The sequence below is a fragment of the Anabrus simplex genome, chromosome 5 (assembly GCF_040414725.1).
Source record: "Anabrus simplex isolate iqAnaSimp1 chromosome 5, ASM4041472v1, whole genome shotgun sequence".
Lineage (NCBI taxonomy): Eukaryota > Metazoa > Arthropoda > Insecta > Orthoptera > Tettigoniidae > Anabrus > Anabrus simplex.
The window spans coordinates 173,949,324-173,971,611 of NC_090269.1; positions in this window are offsets into that span (position 1 = coordinate 173,949,324).

A 22,288-nucleotide genomic window follows, 5' to 3' on the forward strand; every position below is an offset into this window, starting at 1 on the left:
ACAAGAGTAAAAATTTCATAACATCATGGTACTCTAACTCAGGTACTTGGCTGTTACAGAAGTTACCTAATTGAAATCTGCCTACCTGCTCAACCCTGTGGTCTTCAAGGCACCATCATCTCCATCTGAATGACATTATCTACTGTCTCATTACATCGTTCATCTGCCTTACCACTCCACGCAATGCTAACGAATGCTAGGGAACCTGAAATATTTGTCCCTATGGGAATCAACATCTATATCATCTGATGGCCAGGCAGGCATCAATTTTTGGTAATGAGACAAAGTCTCTCGTAGTGCATTGGCACTGCTGGTGGCTTTAAGTAGCCTACGCAGTGGCCTCCACGGTATGCACTAGCCATGCGTCTTGGTGGATGTGCTATTTACCAAATGATGAGCCCAAATTAGCACACTGGGGCAAAACGCTGGCAACCAGGAATGAGTTAGCTGGAAAATTTATAATATGCAATAATGAACCATTTATATTGGTATTATAAATTTACTCATTCAGGACAAATATTTCAGGTTCCCTATGGGAATCAACATCTATATCATCTGATGGTCAGGCAGGCATCAATTTTTGTTAATGAGACAAAGTCTCTCATAGTGCATTGACACTGCTGGTGGCTTTAAGTAGCCTATGTAGTGGCTGCCACGGTATGCACTAGCCATGCGTCTTGGTGAGTGTGCTACTTACCAACTGATGAGCCCAACTTAGCACAATGGGGCAAAACGCTGGCAACCAGGAATTAGTTGGAAAATTTACAATGTCCAATAATGGACCATTTATATTGGTATTAGTCAGCTAGTAGGTGAAGGGCAGTGCATAATGGCACTGCCAATGGGATAGCGAGTCACTATCTTGGTCTCCCTTGAGAATGTTTCAGAACAATTGACACTCGGTTTTCCGGAACAGCAGAACACAACTGTGCACCGGCACAGTGTGCCAAAACAGGGACATAGTGCCCAACTCTACTAAGGAGGTGCAGGTTGGAAAGAAATATAGTTAGAAATGGCTGTGGAAGTAAGGCGAAATTGAAGGAACTTACTAGGAAATTGAATCTAGCAAATTTTTTTTTTGCTAGGGGCTTTACGTCGCACCGACACAGATAGGTCTTATGGCGACGATGGGATAGGACAGGCCTAGGAGTTGGAAGGAAGCGGCCGTGGCCTTAATTAAGGTACAGCCCCAGCATTTGCCTGGTGTGAAAATGGGAAACCACGGAAAACCATTTTCAGGGCTGCCGATAGTGGGATTCGGAATCTAGCAAAGAAGTCAGGTAAGGATAACATGATGGCAAGCATAATTGGCAGTCATACAAATATTAGTGAAAAATGGAAGAGTATGTATAGGTACTTTAAGGCAGAAACAGGTTCCAATAAGGAAATTGCAGGAATCATTAATGAGCAAGGTGAGTGTGTGTGCGAGGATCTTCAAAAGGCAGAAGTATTCACTCAGCAGTATGTAAAGATTGTTCGTTACAAGGATAAGGTCCAGATAGAGGAGGTGATTAATACTAAAAAAAAGTATCAAAATTTACCTATGATAATGACATTTACAATAAGATTCAAAAGTTGAAAACTAGAAAAACAGCTGGAATTGAAAAGATTTGTGGGGATATAGGCCTTCTAAAGACAATGGATTCGTCATCGTCAATAAGTTTCATTCCCCGCCCTTCAGACCACTCAAAGGGTGACGTCCTCTCTCTGGCCATGTGAAGTGTGAGAAGCAGGAGATGTGGAGGATGAATAAGAGGGGAAAATGATGTGTAAATGATAAGAAGGAGAGGAGGTGAGATGGGGCCTCTTGGCTATGGAGATTGTATTATATAGGGGATGTGTGCGAGGTTGGAAGGTTATAGGAGAGTTCCAGGGTGTACGAGGACGAGGTAGTAGCGGGAAGGGATGGGAACATAAAGAGGCGGAGCAAGGTATGGTGGCATAGGTCGTGACATTGTAAAAATCGGTGTTGGATGGGAAAATGTTACAGTGGTGATAGGAATGTCATTGTGGTCGTTGTGGTTGTGGTGGTGGTGGTGGTTTTAGCCATAATGAGTAGAGCAATGTGTAGTCTGGGGAGGCTGACATCCAGTGTGGAGTCAGCCATGTGCTTCATTCAGGTCTGCAGGTATCTTGATTATAGATGAAGAGCCTCCCGGCCGAGCAAAAGCAATGTTGAGGTGATGTGGAGATCAGAGTCATCCAAATCGGTGAGGTCGACAATGGATTGGGATATAGTACCATATCTGAAGTACTTATTTGATTATTGTGTGCATGAAGCAGCCACACCAAATGAATGGAGAGTTGCTATAGTAGCCCCTGTGGTCTCTTTGAAGAGCAGGTGATACACTTTGTAACCACCTAAACTCTCACCTCAAATGAACAGTGGTTACGTACTGTAACCACCTGATATTTATTTGTTGCTCTTCATGGGCAGAAGCTGTAATTTGAAACTATCTTCCAGACAGTTTCAAATAGAATGCAGAGATTGCAGCACAATCAGGTTTACACTGTATAGCTCACGTGGGTTTCAAGCCACTTGTAAAAGACAACTTTAACTTTGCTCAAGCTGGTGGTACTTCTTTCTTACTTTTTCCTAACAAAAGCAAACTGTAGCTAGGTATATTCATCAGTTTTAGAACATCTGTAGTAAGTACATATATGATATAAAGTGAATTTTAGTATAATTCTCTCATTCTTGTTGATAATATAGATTCTGTGCTTGGCGGTTACAGTTTTTTTTTTTTTTTTTTTTGCTAGGGGCTTTACGTCGCACCGACACAGATAGGTCTTACGGCAACGATGGGATAGGAAAGGCCTAGGAGTTGGAAGGAAGCAGCCGTGGCCTTAATTAAGGTACAGCCCCAGCATTTGTGGCGGTTACAGTATGTGACCACCACCCATAATAGATTTCACACATAACCTCACTTTTTTTTGGTGTTTTTCGTGTCATAATCTCTCAGTAAGCTTTATCTTTGATGTGGAGGTACTGAGTATGACGAGCAGAAAAAAATGCATGGTTTGAATAGAGGAGAGATTATGGACTCCCTAATTGAAGAAATACTTTCTGATGGAGAGAGTGTAGTCAGTGATCAGGAAGATAGGGATAGTGACTGATTCAACTTTACTTCTTGATAGTAATAGAACTGAAATTCCTCACAGTATGGGGATATGTGAAAGTGATGAAGAAGCTGCAGCAGATCCAGCTTTACCTTTAGTAAGAGTACCTCATGTTTCCAACTCTATACACTACACCCCGATGTGGAGTAAAGTTAATTCTATGCAGTCTGTTCCACAGTTCACAGAATATGCAGGTGTTTTGCTGATTATATAAGAGCCAATGAATCTCCAACTCCATATGCAGTCTTTTTGCAATTTATTTCTGATGAGTTAGTTAATCTTATTGCTTTTCAAACAAATCTATATTGCACTCAGATTGGAAAATCTTTCACTCCAGCTAGTGCTGAGGAATTAGGACATTCACAGGAATAAATTTACACACGGGTATTACCAAAGAACCCAGTTATAGGGGTTACTGGTCAAATGAGCCAGATCTCCATGACAGCTATGTGCCACAGCTTATGCCTGTAAAGAGATTCAGTTTTACACTCAGTCATATTTATCTCGCACTTACTATGACAAATTGTATAAAATCCAACCTCTGATTGATTCCCTGTCTAAGTCCTTCTGGGAATGCTATAAACCTCACTGTAAAGTTGCAATTGATGAGGCAATGTTAAAATCCAAGGGAAGATCTTTATTGAAGCAGTATATGAGAGACAAGCGTGTGAAGCAGGGATACAAGAGCTGGTTGCTGTGTGATGAATCATATATGGTAATTTAAAATTTCAGATATACACAGAGAGAGTTGGGAAGAAAACAGGGACAGGCCTAGGATAAAGAGCGGTCACAGATTTGCTGAGTGGAATGGAGGGGTAGAACCACATTGTTTACCTGGACAGTTACTTCACTTCTCATGAACTGTTCAAACAATTGAAAGAAAAGAACATTTGTACATGTGGCACAATAAACCCAAGAGGGAAAGAACTTCCAAAGCATAAAGATGACAAAAGCCTGAAAAGAGGGCATTTCGATTTCAATATCAGTGACTGTCCAGTTTGTGTGTATAGGTGAAAAGACAAAAAAAGGGGTAAATTTAATTTCTTCTGTGCACAAACCATCTGATGTATCCAGAGTTGATAGGAAGGAAAAGGATGGCACTCGGAAATATATTCCTTGTCCTCTTGGGTTGAAGGATTACAACAGTGAAATGAATTTTGTTGTCAATTATGACAGGTTGAAAGGAGACTACCAATTAGATAGGAAAAGCAAGATATGGTGGTTAAGATTTTTCTTCAGTTTCATAGACTGCAGTGTCATAAACACATTTATTATGCACTAACTGTTACCCATCACTTCACTCATGAGGATTTGGTAAGTTGAAAAAAATAATTGTTCCTCAATACGGAATGCACTAAGACATTATCTAAAATTGTCTGAACTATAAAAACTTACCAAAAAATTGCATTTCATGTACCCCAGAACATTTTTGTAAACCATGTGTGTGGCATTGCCTTTTGGGGCTAAGATGACCAGGCTACTGGCAGAGCTAAATTTGGAACATGCAACATGGAACTCTACATGTGAGAAACAGTCCTCTTTTAAGTCGAAAAAAAAAGTTCTTTATTTCTAAAGGAGATCCCAAATGCCAATTTTCACATCTATAACATCTCAGTTTTTGAGATATGAGTACCCTCATAAAGAGAATTCAACTCTTTCTTCAATCTCCAGCTTAAGTTGATTTTCCAAAGAAAAAAAAAGAATAATACCTCTTTCTTTGTTTTTGAAGGGGATTACAAATACCAATTTTCATGTCTGTAACTGTTGAGTTGTGATATATACTGTAGATATACTCATTTTAAAAACTCCTTGGCTGTGTGGACAGCGTTGAGGCCTTTGGTTCACAGGGTTCTGTGCTCGATTCTGGGCTGGGTTGGGGATTTCGATCGCATGTGATTAATTCATCTGGCTCGGGGACAGGTAGTTTGTGTTTGTCCCAGCACTCTCCTCTTCATATTCACTCAACACACCACATTACCAACCACAACAGGAACACTCAATAGTAATTACATCCCTACATATAGGGTTGGCATCAGGAAGAGCATCCAGCTGTAAAACAGGGTCAAATCCACATGTGTGACACAGTTTGCACCCACAACCACACAGGTGTGGGAAAAGCGATAGAAGAAGAAGATAATAATTTTAAAAATTCACTTGCGTTCTTTATTGTTTCATCCCCTTAAATGGATTTTCCAAAAAAAAAGGGTGTTCATTTATTTTTAAAAGAGATTCCCAGTACCAGTTTTAACATTTGTAACATCTTCAGTTTCTGAGATATATGTATCCTCATATAAAGAATTCAACTCCTTCCTCACTTCTTTTCAACACCCTCCCTCCCTCCCTCCCTCCCCCCCCCCCCCTGCTCACCCCGTAAGTGGATTTTCTGAAAACAAAAATTTGTGTTCTTTTATTTTTAAAGGAGATTCCAAATACCAATTTTCATGTCTGTAACATGTTAGTTTATGTGATATATTGTAGATAATCTCACTGCTGTAAGAATACTGGACCTGACGATGCCATGGTTACAGGAGTTCATTTCTTTATTCGATTCCTAGAGCAGGGGTAGTGTGGTGCCAATATCTTCATAATAGTGGGTTTTAAGGCCTAAAAACATGGTTTTTGGGCCATAGGGCTTACTGAGGTCCATTCTTTGCTTCAAGGGGCTTAAATTGAGTACGAAAAATTTGAAATTTGCCTATGTTAGCCTAGCATTTTTATATATCCCTCCGTGCCCTGCCCCCCTCGATTAGTTTTGAAAAAAAAATACAGTGCATGTCTGTCTGAGATAATGAGTATTTACATTAGTAAAATAATTTTTAGAATTGGTCCAGTAGTTCCTGAGATTAGCCATTACATACAAACAAACTTTACTTCTTTGGTTATAATAGTACGGTATAGACAAAGAATTAGATATGCCATGCCTTAATAACAAAGACTTCAGAAGTGAGGTTTATAAAGGTCATCTTGCTGCTTGCATTGTTCAAGTGAATAGAATGCAGGGAAAAGGTGAATCAAGAAAATCAGCTACTATCGTTATGAAGCCGGGAAAACCCAATGTTCACAGAACAAGATGACTCAAGAGCAGCAGTTATCAACCTCAGCATCTTCAATCACCAAGAAGATGAGCACCCTAGAGTACAAAGAAGACACTGGTGTGTACAAGGTGGCTGTGTGTCATGTGACGTTCCACTCTGTCTCAGGAATGGAAAAAATTGTTTTCAAGACTTTCATACCCAAGATTCTTGAACTGTTTTCTATTGATATTGATTTGATTCACCTTTTTTTACACTGCACTTGGTTATACACAAGTTTTTAATTTTCTAAAGACACAAAGTGAAGTTCTCCTACTGGGGCAGTGGTCACACAGTGCAAACACAATTAACACCCTTGCTATATATCCGTATGGAATAAAAGTGTATGAAACTCACTCATTTTGTTATACATTTGAACCAACCTGTGCAAAAACTATTAAATTGTGTAAAAATTAAGTGTTATATTTCTCTGCTCCTCTGGCGGGGACATATTTTACATGAGGCACAATAAACTCAAGAAGGAATGAACTTCCGAAGCTCAAAGATGACAAGAGTCTGAAAAGAGGGGATTTTGATTTCAATGTCAGTGACTGTGTGAGAAAGCCTACAACCTGTTTTCCAGTCATTGACCAGCTCAGGGATGGAATGAATGAAGCCCCCATCTTGCGACGAGGATAGGAATTGTGCCGGCTGCCGAGGCCTGTCTCACTCCTCTAGGGCAATGATTAATGACTGACATATGAAATGAAATGATAATGGAGAGTGTTGCTGGAATGACGGATGACAGGAAAAACCAAAGTACCTGGAGAAAAACCTGTACCGCCTCCGCTTTGTCCAGCACAAATCTCACATGGAGTGACCAGAATTTGAACCATGGAGCCCAGCGGTGAGAGGCCGACGCACTGCCGCCTGAGCCATGGAGGCTTCTTTTCAGTGACTGTGTAAAGGCACATAATAAGACATATTTCCCAAGGAGATAAAGGAAAGGGTGATACACTTAAAGCTGAAAATTACAGCCCAGTTTGTTTGACATGCATTGCATGTAAGCTTTGGGAGAGCATTCTTTCTGATTTTATTAAACATATCTGCAAAATTAATAACTGGTTCGATAGAAGGCAGTTTGGGTTTAGGAAAGGTTATTCCACTGAAGCTCAACTTGTAGGATTCCAGCAAGATATAGCAGATATCTTGGATTCAGGAAGTCAAATGAACTATATAGCGATTGACCTATCTATGGCATTTGTTGGGGTAGATCATGGGAGACTACTGGCAAAAATGAGTGCAATTGGACTAGACAAAAGATTGACTGAATGGGAGGCTATATTTCTAGTAAATAGATCTCAGAGAATTAAGTTTTATCTGGCCCTGTAATAATTGAGACGGGAATTCCTCAAGGCAATTTTATTGGACCTTTTATGTTTTCTTATATATAAATGATATGAGTCAAGAAGTGGAATCAGAGATAAGGCTTTTTGTGGATGGTGTTATTCTGTATAGAATAATAAATGTTACAAAATTGTGAGCAACTGCAAAATGACTCGATAATGTTGTGAGATGGACAGTAGGCAATGGTATGATGATAAACGGGGTTAAAAGTCGGGTTGTGAATTTCACAAATAGGAAACATCCTCTCAGTTTTAATTACTGCATTGATGGGCTGAAAGTTCCTTATGGGGATCATTGTAAGTACCTGGGTATTAATATAAGGAAAGATCTTCATTGGGGTAATTACATAAATGGGATTCTAAATAAAGGGAACAGATCTCTGCACATGGTTATGAGGGTATTTAGGTGTTGTAGTTAGGATGCAAAGCAGAGGGCATTTAAGTTTCATATAAGTAAGACCCCCAACTAGAGTATGGTTCCAGTGTATGAGATCCTCACCAGGATTACTTGATTCAAGAACTGGCAAAATACGAAGGAAAGCTGCTTGATTTGTTCTGGGTGATTCCCGGCAAAAGAGTAGTGTTACAAAAATTTTGCAATGTTTGGGCTGGGAAGACTTGGGAAAAAAGAGATGAGTTGCTTGACTACGTGATATATTACCAATATAGTTGGTCCGTTACTGGACAAATATTTCAGGTTCCCTACAGGAATCAACATCTTTATACCATAAGTGGTATGTTCCAAGCTAAAAGTAGGAAAGATCACATTATGAAGATAAAGTTGGAATTCAAGAGGACAAATTGGGGCAAGTATATGTTTATAGGAAGGGGAGTTAGAGACTGGAATAACTTACCAATGGAGATTCCAATTTCTTTGCAATCATTTAAGAAAAAGGTGGAAAGTAACAGATAGGGAATCTGCCACCTGGGCGACTCCTCTAAATTCAGATCAGGATTGATTGATTGATTGATTGATTGATTGATTGATTGATTTATTTATTTATTTATTTATTTATTTATTTATTTATTTATTTATTTATTTATTTATTTATTTATTTTTCATATCTGTATAACCATACCAACACCAATGATATGATAGTGGAAAAAAAGTCTATAATAGCAAACCTTTTTGGAAAACAGGGAATCAACGTTCTTGTTTTTCCCTCCACAGAGTGAATGTAAATAAACTCAGTGTGGAAGTATGGAAGAGCTGGGAGGTGCGAAGAGGATTAATTGATGCTGTTTGCTTCTTGGCTAAGCAAGTACTTCCTCTGAGGGGCCATGATGAATCAGATGACTCACTTAACAAGGGAAATTATGTGGAATTTCTGGAGGTATTCAGAGCATATGATCCTGTTCTGGATGCACAAGATGTGGCTCAGTTTCAGAATAATTTTCTTCAGCTTTTGCATCACCAAACGTTTGATAACTACGAAGTAACTTTTCCAGATGAACTTCTAGACTCTTTAAAACCTCTGTATGGGTCATTATATGACTTTATAATACTAAATGTGAAGTAACAGTAATATATTATTCAAGTAAAGAATTCTGAAGTTTACCTGTATATAAGTTGCTGAAGGTCACCAAAAACAATGACTTAAATTTGGATTTTAAAGAATTAGTATACAAGTAGGCTGAGTTGATTCTGACCATACCAATTAGAACTAGTTCTGTTGAGTGCTAGTTTTCATCTCGGAAATGAATACACACATAACAATAATAATAATTGTTCTGGGGTATTCTGTAGAATGCAGAGGTGAAAGAAGGTGCAGGCTTGAATGGGTCTGTCTTTGACAGGCAGAAGTCTCATTTAAAACCTTGAAAATAAAAGTTATATTTATTTTGATTTCTTTTCAGAAATAAAAATGTTAACAATTAATTCGCTTTGCTAAAACAGGTTTCCAGTTACAGAACTAGTTTGTTAGATCAGGTACAAGGTAGGCAACATCAAAAACATAAATGTTAGGGACTGAGCTTACCGCTCTTGAAATTGACAATTTAACAAGAGCACTGAGACTCGTTTCTAACACATTCAAGGAGAAAGATCTCCTAATTTTCTTTTACAGGATATTTAAAATTACAGCTTTATCAAGAGCACTTTTCTTCCAAAATATTACAAGTTACGGCCTTCCAAAGGCACCCAGTTTACATTACAAGAAAGAGCTTATATGCTCTACAAATTGTACCAAGTAGACTGCGCTCCCAAACCCATACAGCCTACTCAAGGCAACCTTTAACTTTCACATTTGCTCAATAAACTTTACAATTTCTGGCCTCTCTAGGCCCAACCTACATTTAACAAGATTGTAGCAGTTGTATTTTAAGAAATAATACAGGGCTATCGAGTACCCATACTACCGGGCATTGGTGAAAAAGAACATGTTAAATTACTGACCCAAACTCAAAATTGTATGGAGGCATACACTTGTGCTCCTTGAAATCAAAGGTTAAACCCTACCTGGGCTTGCGGTCTGACGATGCAGAGGCTAATTCCACACTACTGAGGTGACTAGATGTACAAGTTAATTTACAAGTTACAAGCGGAAACGGTTACAAAATCATAGTCACCTCAAGATTAACTGAAAGGGGAATTCGAGAGAGTAACGCACTCTCTATCCCCGGATTACAGTCTAAGTACTCATCTTACTTGAACTTTTACATTTCAGAAAATTGACTGTTACATAGTTAACGATTGGAACCTTCCCCTCGAATCAACTTACAGAGATAACTACTGAGATAGAAAAATGGTAGCCATTACCTTATCTGATGTTCTGCCTTCCGAAGAATGAGGCCTCTGCCTCCTCTCTTAACACACACACTCAGTAACGCGACGATCAATAAGACAATTTAGCTCAAAATGGTGTCAGCTTTTATACCTGAGAGGAAGGTTCAGGAGGCTCTGGACTAAAACTGGACATCCCCCTCTCACTTTATTGGCAGATAAAATAGGTACAAGAAACATTTGATTGGCTGAAAAATAAATACACAAAATTTATGATTGGCCAGACTCCAAAGCTGGCGGGATGAGTAAGAAGTGCTGCAAACCTTGAAGTATCAAAAATGAGGAAACTCAATTTAGTCCAGAAAACCTATAAACACAAACTTTCTTTAAATTTCTAGTTGTTCCTCTTCACGCCAGAGTGCCTGACATCAGTTCTTTAATAGAGACATCTATGGAGGAAATCCAAACTTCTTGAAATAGTTGTTGTAACCTGTGATACACACAAAAACAAAAACAAAAGACATCCAGTCAATTTATGAAACCTTAAAATAATACATTACTCTATCACTTTAGTAGTGACATCTGTTGATCAATGTCCCAACTTCTTGCACTAGTTGTTTCAATTTTTATGTGATAGATAGCGTTCTTCAAGGCGCTTCATTTAAATGCACGGGGTTGAGGTGTAATAATAATAATGTTATTGTTGTTACGTAAGACTAACTACTTTGATGGTTTTTGGAGATGCCGAGGTGCTGGAATTTAGTCCCACAGGAGTTCTTTTACGTGCCAGTAAATCTACTGAGACAAGGTTGACGTATTTGAGCACCTTTAAATACTATTGGTGTGAGCCAAGATTGAACCTGCCAAGTTGGGGTCAGAAAGGCAGCACCTCAACTGTCTTAGCCACTCAGCTAGGCTACACACATATGAAAGGTGCACACAATGTCGAGATGGACTTAATATGTTAAGTATCGTAGCAATTGAAAAAGACGTGCTTCAAGAACAATGTCAAAGATTCCTTCAGTAACAAGGTCATGGAAAAGTTTTTGTTCAAAGAGAGAAGACTTGAACTAATTTACAAATGTAGTTGTAAATGTATTTAATTTATATTTAGGCTCCCGTAAATGTAGTAAGTAAATATAAATAACTTCTGTAATGTAGGACACCAGTTTTAATAATATTAGTTTTTAGCTTTTCCTCTCATTTTACTGAATACTCTTATAAGAAATGTATCCGTATACACTGTGTGAAATTATTATGTGAATTAATAAATAATCAAATTATAGTAAAAATTAAAAACCTAAATTTTCTAAATCCCAGTAGCAGCACATCTCATTATAAGGGTCAGAGTACACCACTGTACCACATCCTTATCTACTAGGCTATACCCTACCACCCACCAGAAAGTAGGGCTAGAGACATTATGTATAGATTTCCTAACACCGATTCTAATTATGACAGAGCTGTTGAGATTCTTAGGGTTATGTTCAGAAGAGAGGAAGAGCTTGCAGAATTCTATGTTCAATAGTTACATTGTACCAGTACCTACATCTAGTGGCTCAGAGTGGTTTGCCTAAAGCATTAATTAATACATCAAAGATGTACAGCCACATGGAGTTATAGCTCAGATGCTTGGAATCAGTTAGGACAACTGAAGCAAAATACAGTTTGTCATTTTATTTCCTCTTGATGAATTTCCCATCCCAGGGGATACAATAAATGTGAGGTTGAGGGCATCTGTTAAATACAGTACAGTATACTGAGACTTTGGGGCATATAACATGTATTCTACTAGACTGGATCAGTTAGGCTACTATCTTTCACAAAGGGTGAAGTCGAAAGAGAGGGGACTTCATATTGGCTCAGAGGAGATATCAAGTCCAATGGCATGATTGTCTAACGGAGGAAATATTTTGATGAGAACAACCTTCCTTCTGGTGACATTAAGTAGAATGCAACTATGTTACCTGCAAGAGATCTCACAGTGATAATGATTATTAATAACCAAAGTGAATGACCTTGAGTGAAAGGTGGGACATCCTGTCGACCTTGTACAGATGGCTGCTGCTCTTAACCCATTAACACCCAGTGTCCTCATATGAGGACACATAGATATTTTGGTTTAAAAAAATCTGTATTCAATATTTGAGGTGCTTAGAATCAAAACTCGCCAAGTCCGTCGAAAATGAAAAATGGGATGAAGTTGCTTTTATATTATGAACTTGCACACTGGGAATTCAATGGTGCCATGATTTTCCTTCAAAAGTCACTATTTCCCTATGAAAATGGTGGACAAACATTAGGGTTAATTTCAAAATCCGCTCAATCCAATTGAACTTCCGTCATTGTTAGTTTCAAAACCTACAGAGTCGCTTTCAGCCAATCAGCACATAGAATTGCATTACCCAGGATTCCTTCATACTACCATCAGCTGAGCTGTGTTTTGTAGTATGTGGTTAAGTGTTTGTTAAACATGAATACATTTAATTTCTATTTGCATAATATTGAGTGGAATAATGGATATAATGACAAGTGATTTACAAAAGTGTTCTCCAAACAAATGTTGTGTGAAAACAGCAAATAAAGAGAAATGGAACAAAAAGAAAGATAGCCTACTTGTGGTTGAGGTTATTTTTTTATGAAATGAAATATACGGTACTATTATGTACAGTAATACATTTTTGTGGTAATTATACCATAGAACTAATCCTATAAATTCTAAAATAAGTACATATTGTTTTTTTTTAGGTATTCCTCCTATGGTCCTCATGGTAAACCACCTTGTCTTCATCCTGATGGTAGTAAATTGAAATGAAAGACATAGTTTGCTGGACATAAGGAAGTTCCACTCTTTTTTTTATGCTTCAGAAGATAAACAGCATCAAGACAATTTTATTATTGCACATTCTGTAGCTAAACCAGTCCAATGACATCAGGTTAGAGATCACACCAGGTTGCCGAACGATGTAACTTTTCAGTAATTCTTTTTTTAACAGGAATGATGTAAAGGTTTTCATATGCCGTGAGGATTTCATGAGCATGTTAGATATTAAGAAAGACTGGCTCAGTGGTGTACTGAAAACATTACATGCATGGTGGAGAATCAGCCAAGGAAACAAGAGGAGGTGATAGGAAAATCTTACAAAACTATGACATTAGAAAATCTATTCATGAGTACGGTATATACAATCCCATTAAATCCATTTTCCAAAAATATCTCCCCCGCAGATCTTAGTATTAAGAACATATGGGTTATGTACAATAAGTCTGTGCCAGGTGATTTACAAGTAAAACAATCTTTGTTCAGAAATATACGGTACTAGTAAGAAAATACAATTTGGATTTCGGACCCCTAAAATAGATGCATGTTCCTCCTGTATTCAATTTGAAGAAGGTATGAAAAAGGAAACAAATGAAGAAAAACATGAAGCATTGGAAACAAATAAATGAGCACATAGGATGAAAGGTGATGCATTTTATGGCTTTCTCAAAGAAGACAAACAAGAACATCTAACGATATCTTTTGATTGTCAAAAAAGTCTCATGCTTCCAAAACTCTCAGATCAGTCAACGTAGTTCAGTCGTCAGATGAGTTTGCACAACTTCCCTGCTGTTACAGTTACCTCAACATGTAAACTACACATGGGCAATATACACTGTTAAACATCGAATATGGTAAAAATTCCAATGCTATAGCAAGTTGCCTACATCACAAGCTTACAACTTGTTATCTTAGCGGTATAAAAGTTGCACGACTTTTTGATGACGGATGTGCAGCACAAAATAAAAATACAACTTCCTCATCTTCATTCATATTTTCCATGGTTTTGTAAGGATAAGTTCTTCATCATCTTAGATCTTAACTATGATTGGAAAGCTCTCTAAATGGCTACTCAATGAAGCTCCTATAAATATTAACAAACTAGAACTTATATTTTGAGTCATTGGGCATTCATTTCTCCCTTACAACCGTGTATTTGGAGAAACTGAAAAAGAAATAAGGAAAAAGGAAGTGATTGTAGATCCTCAAGAATACAAGACTATCATTGGCAAATATGGAGCAGTATTTCTTCTTGGAAGTGAAGATGAACCTCTTCAACATTGGAAGAAAATGAAATGGCGTATGGCTATTAGTGCCGGGAGTGTCCGAGGACAACTTTGGCTAGCCAGATGCAGGTCTTTTGATTTGATACCCGTAGGTGACCTGCGTGTTGTGATGAGGATGAAATGATGATGAAGACGACACATACATCCAGTCCCCGTGCCAGCAAAATTAACCAATTATGGTTAAAATTCCCTACCCTGCCGGGAATCGAACCCGGGACCCCTGTGACCAAAGGCCAGCAAGCTAACCATTTAGCCATGGAGCCGGACAATACTGGAAGAAAGAAACAGGCTAAGTCTTAAGAACTCCTGGAAACTGGCATTTCAAGTTCAGTCTCTGCAAATGGTTTATTTTAAGATGATCTGCACTGGAAGACCAAGTAACAGTGCAAGGTGTTAACCGCTATTCCAAAGGTAGTAACGAGGAAGGATAGAAGAATTTCAATGATGATTCTTATATTATAAGACTTGGAGTGCCCCTGAATGGACTTAAGATAAAAGATTTGTCCAAACTTGGTAAAAATATAGAGTCCGCCCCGCAAGGTTTATTACATAATATGTTAGTTTCAATGCTGCTCTTCTTACCTAGAAATGATTCTGGAGGCGAGATGTGTTCATTACACCTGCCAGGGTCTGACCCACACTCCCCTGGAAATATATTAACTTTTAAAACCGAAAGTAGTGGTTCAGGCGCCATTATCCATTGTTTCTGCCAACGTTGACGGGCATTGGCCGACGTTACCAACCACTGCAAAAGACAAAATACTAAAGAGGCTTGCGAAGTCTAAAAATGTCATGGCATCGGACAGTAACCTTACACTTTCTCAGTAATGCTTCATTCTGTATATATTCCATTTCAGCACTATCAGGCAAGTTATTTATCCTCTTCACTTCTTCTGGATCCAGTTCAGACTACAACCATATGTAACATAAGAGTGCAAAAGTCACTGAAATTTTAAAGCACACAACCCAGCTGACCATCACAACAGAGCACACAACTACACACACGCGGTGGAAAGCACTGCACAGCAACTAAAATATCCCCACAGCCAGCAGACAGCGAAAGGTCAAATGTCGTAATAGACCGGAAGGGTGAGGTCCGAACTAAGATAAGATGGAAGGTAGTGGCATATGCTGGGATCAAGACATGGGCTACCACTAGACTTAGGTTAGCCATTTCCGATAGTTGGTTTAGGGAACGTCAAGGGTTAAGCATTTTAGCTGCAGCTAATAGCCATTGGAGTAGCCTGCTGTGTTAAGGCTGGTTCACAAGCTAGTGCCCCGGCCTCCACTACTGCCAATACTCAACACCTGATCAAAGGAGATGGTAGCTAAAGAATTAACCTTCTTGTACTCTTAATTCTCCTGGCTCGGGGAATGGGTATTTGATGTCTTCACCATTCATTTCATCAGGTTACCACAAAGCCTTTCCAGAGACCACGAATTGTTATTATTATTATTATTATTATTATTATTATTATTATTATTATTATTATTATTATTATTATTATTATTATTATTGTACCGGTTGGTACACCTATATGCTGCACATTTGAATTTTCTGCCTTAAAGTACTCCTCTACAGCTAAAGCTCTGAACTTTAAAACTGAATTAATTCAACCGTTTATCAGAAGATGTCAAAGTGTTAATTTCGAATTGTTTTTGTTTACTAATTATCAAGAAGTGTGGACATTCTCTCACAGATGTCTCTACCAAAAACTATGATCATGCACCCTGGTGCGAAGTGAAGGAACTTTTCTTGAAGATATTTTGTATTCATAAGTTTGTTCTTTACTAAATGTTGTTCTTTCATTTGTGGGTTGGCAATATTAATCTTTCTTTCCGCCAGTTTTGAAATTAGCCAATTGTAAATTTCTGTTATTAATTTTTAGCCAACGGCGGCTTTCTTCTCCATTGTTGATATGTAACTGTAAACTATCCAATAAACGTCTGTGGGTGTGTCTTAATCATTCATGAAAGGTCTCGAATCTTCCCCGAGAATATAAAAACTGCTGATTTTCCTGGCTCTCGGCCACTCGTACAACATCTAGCTTAGTGTGTGGAAGTATAGCAGGAGGCAGGAAGCATCTCTTTCATCTGCCAGCAGCTCTTCTACAAGGTAATGGCCTTTTAACATCTTTAATTCTTGCTAGCTCAACAGTTTAGCCCTCGGGGAAGGTCCGAAACTTTTTCAATGTAACCTACCTTTCGAAAAATGTAACTTAGTGCCGGCTTATGTAAAAGTTTCTTATTACTTTAACTGTAAATCGGGGATAGAGAGTGCTTTACCCTCTCGAGCTCCCCTTCATTTTGACTTAAGGTGACTATGTTTTCATAACCGATTTTCTACTCTTAATGTATTAAAATTTTCTTATACGAGTCACCTCCCTAGTGTTGGATTAGCCCCTGTTTAATCAGCCTAGTGCCCCTTAGGTTTTAACACGTGTTCATGTAGGAGTGCAAGTACACGCCTCCATTCACATTGGTATTTTGGGCCATTTAATTATTATTTTTCCTTTGAGGCCCTGTAGGTTGGATACGAGATACCCCTGTTTAATTCTCGTAAGTTGCACCTCGATGGCAAGTGACTGTAAAGCATTGTATTGCCTTTAATAGGCTTGAAAGATTGAGAGCGGGTCAGCTCTTTCTTGTGTTTGAAAAGTGTCTCTGGGAGGCTTGAGGTTAAAAGTTGGGAGCAAGTCCTCCATGTTATAAGGGGATTTCTGCCCTTTGGTAATATGTGATAGTGAGCTGAGAGCTCAGGAATTGTAAACATTAGTGCTTGTGGCCCAGATTGTTAATGTCTCTCTAAATCTCGGCTTTCTTGGTCTTGTACCTGATTTGACTTGTTGTTATTTGTTAATATCTGAAATTTTTATGTGAAAATTGTTAAGTTTTGAAAATATAACCTTTATTGAAATTTTAATTCATCTTTCGGCCTTGTAGTTAGACCCATTCCAGCCCGCACCTTCTTTCACCTCTGCTGTTCCACAGATACTGCAGAACAATTATTATTATTATTATTATTATTATTATTATTATTATTATTATTATTATTATTATTATTATTATTATTATTATTATTATTACGTGATGAAAAGATGGGTGAATATGTGTGTGTACTTCTTATGTTGAATTCGTAAGTAATTAATTACATGCGCCATTAGAAGTTGAACTAGAATATTCCTCTAGCACCTGTAGTATTGTTTTACAACTTCATCAAATTATTTCGTTGACTTTTAGACAAATTAATTGTAGATTAGTGTTTCATCATTCAGGATTTAGGTTATAAGTTGCTTTCAAGGAATATACGACATCAAAGAAAGGATCCTTCGCCGCGGCTCAGTCACGGCCAGTTAGATTCCTTTCCTGCATGATGACGGAGGCAGAAGTTCAGAAAGACTCGGTAGAGCTCTCTCTTTCGTGTCATCAGAATAGGAGTGCAAACGTACTTGAATGTGCCAGTATTGGGACACAGGATATGACGCAAGTACTTAATGGGAGGAGTGAGGAAATAATAATGGAGGAACAGCGTAAAGAGGAGGAACATCTTGAGATCGCTAGGGCATTGGTGAAAAGCATTCTAGCTATTCCGCTTAAGAACCTTAAGCTGGAAATCCAGAATGGATTGCGAAAATTGGAGGAAGCTCTCGATGCTGGAGCAGCATGCAGGACATCCTGGAAGAGAGCTAGTGAAAATCTAAAACGGGAACAAACAACCGTAGAGATAAATGAATTGTCTACGACACCGTTAGTGACGAACGGGGAGGAGAAAGATAAGGAGAAATGGGTCGAGATTTCCTATAAGAAAAAAAACAAGAAGAAGGAAATGAAGGAGGATAAAGATATCCAACCTTTAACAGATAAGGTAGATTCTGGCAGAATGGAGGTCATTGATGGTGGGAAAAAACAAGATAAACGGACCCATTTAAAATCAAGGGATCGTTCTGATGCTGTCCTTATCCAACCAACAAACGGCAAGACTTTTGCAGATGTTTTGAAGGGTATTCGGAGTAAAATAAAACCTGAAGACAGCGGTGTGACTATTCGATCTATTCGCAAAACTCAGACCGGGGCGATTCTTCTCGCTTTTAATAAAGACACGCAAAACGAGAACAGGGACAATTTTAATAAATCTTTAAGGAATGTCCTTGGAACGGATGGCGATGTGAAGACTTTAACTCCCCGCACTACCTTGGAAATTCGGGACATGGACAGTATCACCACTGCTTTAGATGTAGAGGAAGCTGTAAGACAGGATCTTCAGAATTTCGAAGGAGAACTGAAAGTGTCAATTAATAATCCGAACAGCAGAGGGCAAAAACTTGCTATCATTGAGATAGAAGATAAGGAGGCCCAGAAACTTTTAGATATGGGTAAAATTAAAATAGGATGGTTGGATTGTAGAATCCGAAAAAGGATCGTGGTATCTCGCTGCTTTCGATGTCTTTCGTATGGACACCATGCACGAAACTGCAAAGGTGTAGATAGAAGCAAACTTTGTTTTAAGTGCGGAGAAGCCGGGCATAGGGCGGTAGGTTGCAAAGCAAATCCGAGATGCATAATTTGCACAGACATTAATGTTGACGAAGCTAATCGAAGTCATGTACTTGGCTCAAAAGCCTGTACAGCGTTTCGTGAAGCTCTCGAAAAGGCTAAAACTAGCAGTAAATGATGAAGGTTATTCAAGCAAATATGCACAGGAGTAGAACTGCCAATGATCTTTTGACGCAGATGACCTTTGAGATAGGAGTAGACGTATTTCTTCTCAGTGAACCTTATCAAGACAGAGACCACCCAGGATGGTTCGTAGATAATTGTGGCACAGCTGCAATTTGGATACCAGATTTGGGTAGATGCCCAGTATCCAACCAAGGATGCGGAGACGGTTTTGTTTGGGTCCGCACTGGTAGATATACTTTAGTGAGCTGTTACTTTACGCCAAATGAGTCAGTATTTGAATTTCAGGCTAAGCTGGACGGCCTAGAGGACGTATTACAAGGTTTTGACAACGGTTTAATCGTGGCTGGTGATTTCAATGCCCAAGCACTAGAATGGGGTATGCCGCAGTATGACTCTAGAGGGCGCCGAACTATGGAGATGGCCGCTAGGCTGGGTTTGACGGTCACTAATATTGGAAATGTGCCAACTTTTCGACGACCGGGCTGTAGAGGAACCATACCGGACGTGACTTTTGTATCTGAGGACATCGTGTCGAATATCAATGACTGGCGGGTGATTGAAGAATACACGGGAAGTGATCACCAGTACATTACTTTTTGTATTCTTCCTGAAACTTCACAGATTAATATTAGATCGTATCAACCAACGCGGTGGAATATAGAAAGTATGGACAAAGACAAATTTCTTGCTATCCTAAGAAATGAAATGGATAGTATAACAGAACAAATATGTTGTTATAAAAGGAAAGAAGCCGCTGAGAAATGTGTTGAACTCACTATGGAGCTTATTCGGAGAGCATGTGATCTTTCCATGACTCGTAAAACATCACGAAACAAGAAGCGTTCAGCGTACTGGTGGACCAAAGATATTGCTGATCAGAGAAGACGTTGTCTGCAACTTAGACGGAAGGCACAGAGAGCGCGAGTCAGCCAAGAAGACACCTCACTTACAGCTGAGTATAAGTCGGCGAAGAAAGAATTGAGAAATGCTATCAAAAAGAGTAAAGTCGACAAATGGTGGAAAATGGCTAAAGAAGTAGATGACGATCCATGGGGTTTAGGATACAAGATCGTTATGAAGAAACTTGGAAATTTCTCGAACCCGATTATGGACTCAAATGCAATGAAGGATATTGTGGATACATTATTCCCAGATCATCCTGAGAGGTCTGCTGATGATGATGATGATGATGAATTCATAGATGATGTGCCACTATTTACGCGAGAGGAGTTGATGAGAGCGATTGGGTCCCTCAGAAATAAAAAGGCCCCAGGACCAGATAGTATTCCAGCAGAGATATTAAAGCTGACAGCAGATTTCTGTCCACAACTACTGCTGAAAATGTACAATAGCTGCCTGCTATCGGGTGTGTTCAGTGTTCGCTGGAAAACAGCTCGGCTAGTTTTAATAAGCAAAGGAAAATCTGGGGGCTATAGGCCTTTATGTATGCTGGATACTGCTGGTAAAGGATTAGAGAAACTTTTGCAGCCAAGAATACTTTCAGCAGTTCAACTAGCTGGGGACCTCTCTGATCGTCAACATGGTTTTCGAGGAGGGCATTCGACAATCGATGCAGTATGGGAAGTGTTGAATACAGCTAAAAGGGCACAAACGGGTAATCATCACTCTCGTAAAGTGACACTCCTTGTGACCCTTGATGTTAAGAACGCTTTCAACTCGATCAGTTGGAATGACATATTGGAAGCGCTTCAAAATACTTTCAAACTACCGGAGTATCTCATGCGCATAATGAGAAATTATTTGAAAGATCGTAATCTAGTATATCACACAGAAGATGGGCAGAGAGTGAAACGGCTCACAGCTGGTGCAGCACAAGGATCCATCCTTGGCCCAAATCTGTGGAATATAGTATATGATGGATTGTTGAGGTTAGAGATGCCGGAAGACACAAGGCTTGTGGGCTATGCTGATGATATAGCTGTTTTGATAATTGCTCGAAATTTGGAGTTGGCTCAGTTTAAGCTAAATCAAGTAATGCGACGGGTGAAAGATTGGATGGCGAATCACAGATTACAGCTTGCAGATCATAAAACAGAGATTGTTCTCTTGACAAGAAAAAGGATCACGACCGTCATTCCAATGTATATTGGACAAACAGAAATTGAAACATCCAAAAGTATAAAGTATCTCGGAGTGACACTTGATACCAAACTTACTTTTTGGGATCATATCAAACGGGTGACAGATAAGGCGGTGAAAACAACGATTGCGCTGAGTAGATTAATGAGCAACGTTAAAGGTCCGAAGTCTAGCAAACGACGACTTCTGATGTCGATAGTTCACTCGACACTTCTATATGGTGCCGAAGTCTGGGCTGAATCTCTGAAGTTTGAAAAATACCGGCGAAGGATAGCCGCGGTACAGCGGAGATCAGCTTTGCGTATTACAAGCGCATATCGCACAGTATCCGAACCTGCGGTCCTTACGATAGCAGCGGTAGCACCAATTGATTTACTTGCCTTAGAGAGACAGGAAGTCTGGCGAACTCACGGAGAGCTCGGAAAGAAGCGCGCTAAGGAGCTAGCTTATAGGCAACGAATGGAGCGGTGGCAGCAAAGATGGGAGGAAGATCCTCGAGGAAAATGGACTAAGCGGCTGATACCACGCCTAGCTGATTGGGTTGCCCGAGTTCATGGCGAGGTTAACTTTTACATTACACAACTATTGACGGGTCACGGATACTTCCGTAAATTTCTACATAGAGTAGGTAGAGCGAGCGACTCGGCGTGTATTTATTGCAATGATATAGACGATGTATTTCACACATTTTTCGTATGTTATCATTGGTCAACTCAGAGAAGATGTTTATATACTGAGCAAGGAGAGTTGACGCCAGAAACTATTGTGCAGGCGATGCTACGAAACCAAGAATCTTGGGATCAGATAGCAGTATATGTAGAAGGCATCCTGCGTCAGAAAAAGAGAGATATGAATGCTCATAAACGGCAGTAAGGAGAAATAAGGAAGAAGAAACTTAACAAATTAGCACGACACCGCCCTGAAGTAATGCGAGAGCGGTTCCGGGGCGGAGATATACGTCGTGGGAAAAGGGTGTGTGGGTTTTAGTGAGTAGGAATCTCACACGCTTGTGGAGTGCGGACCCTCACAAGTGTCTAATGAAAGATTTCCCACACTTCCCTCGTAAAAAAAAAAAAAAAAAAAAAAAAAAAAATATTATTATTATTATTATTATTATTATTATTATTATTATTATTATTATT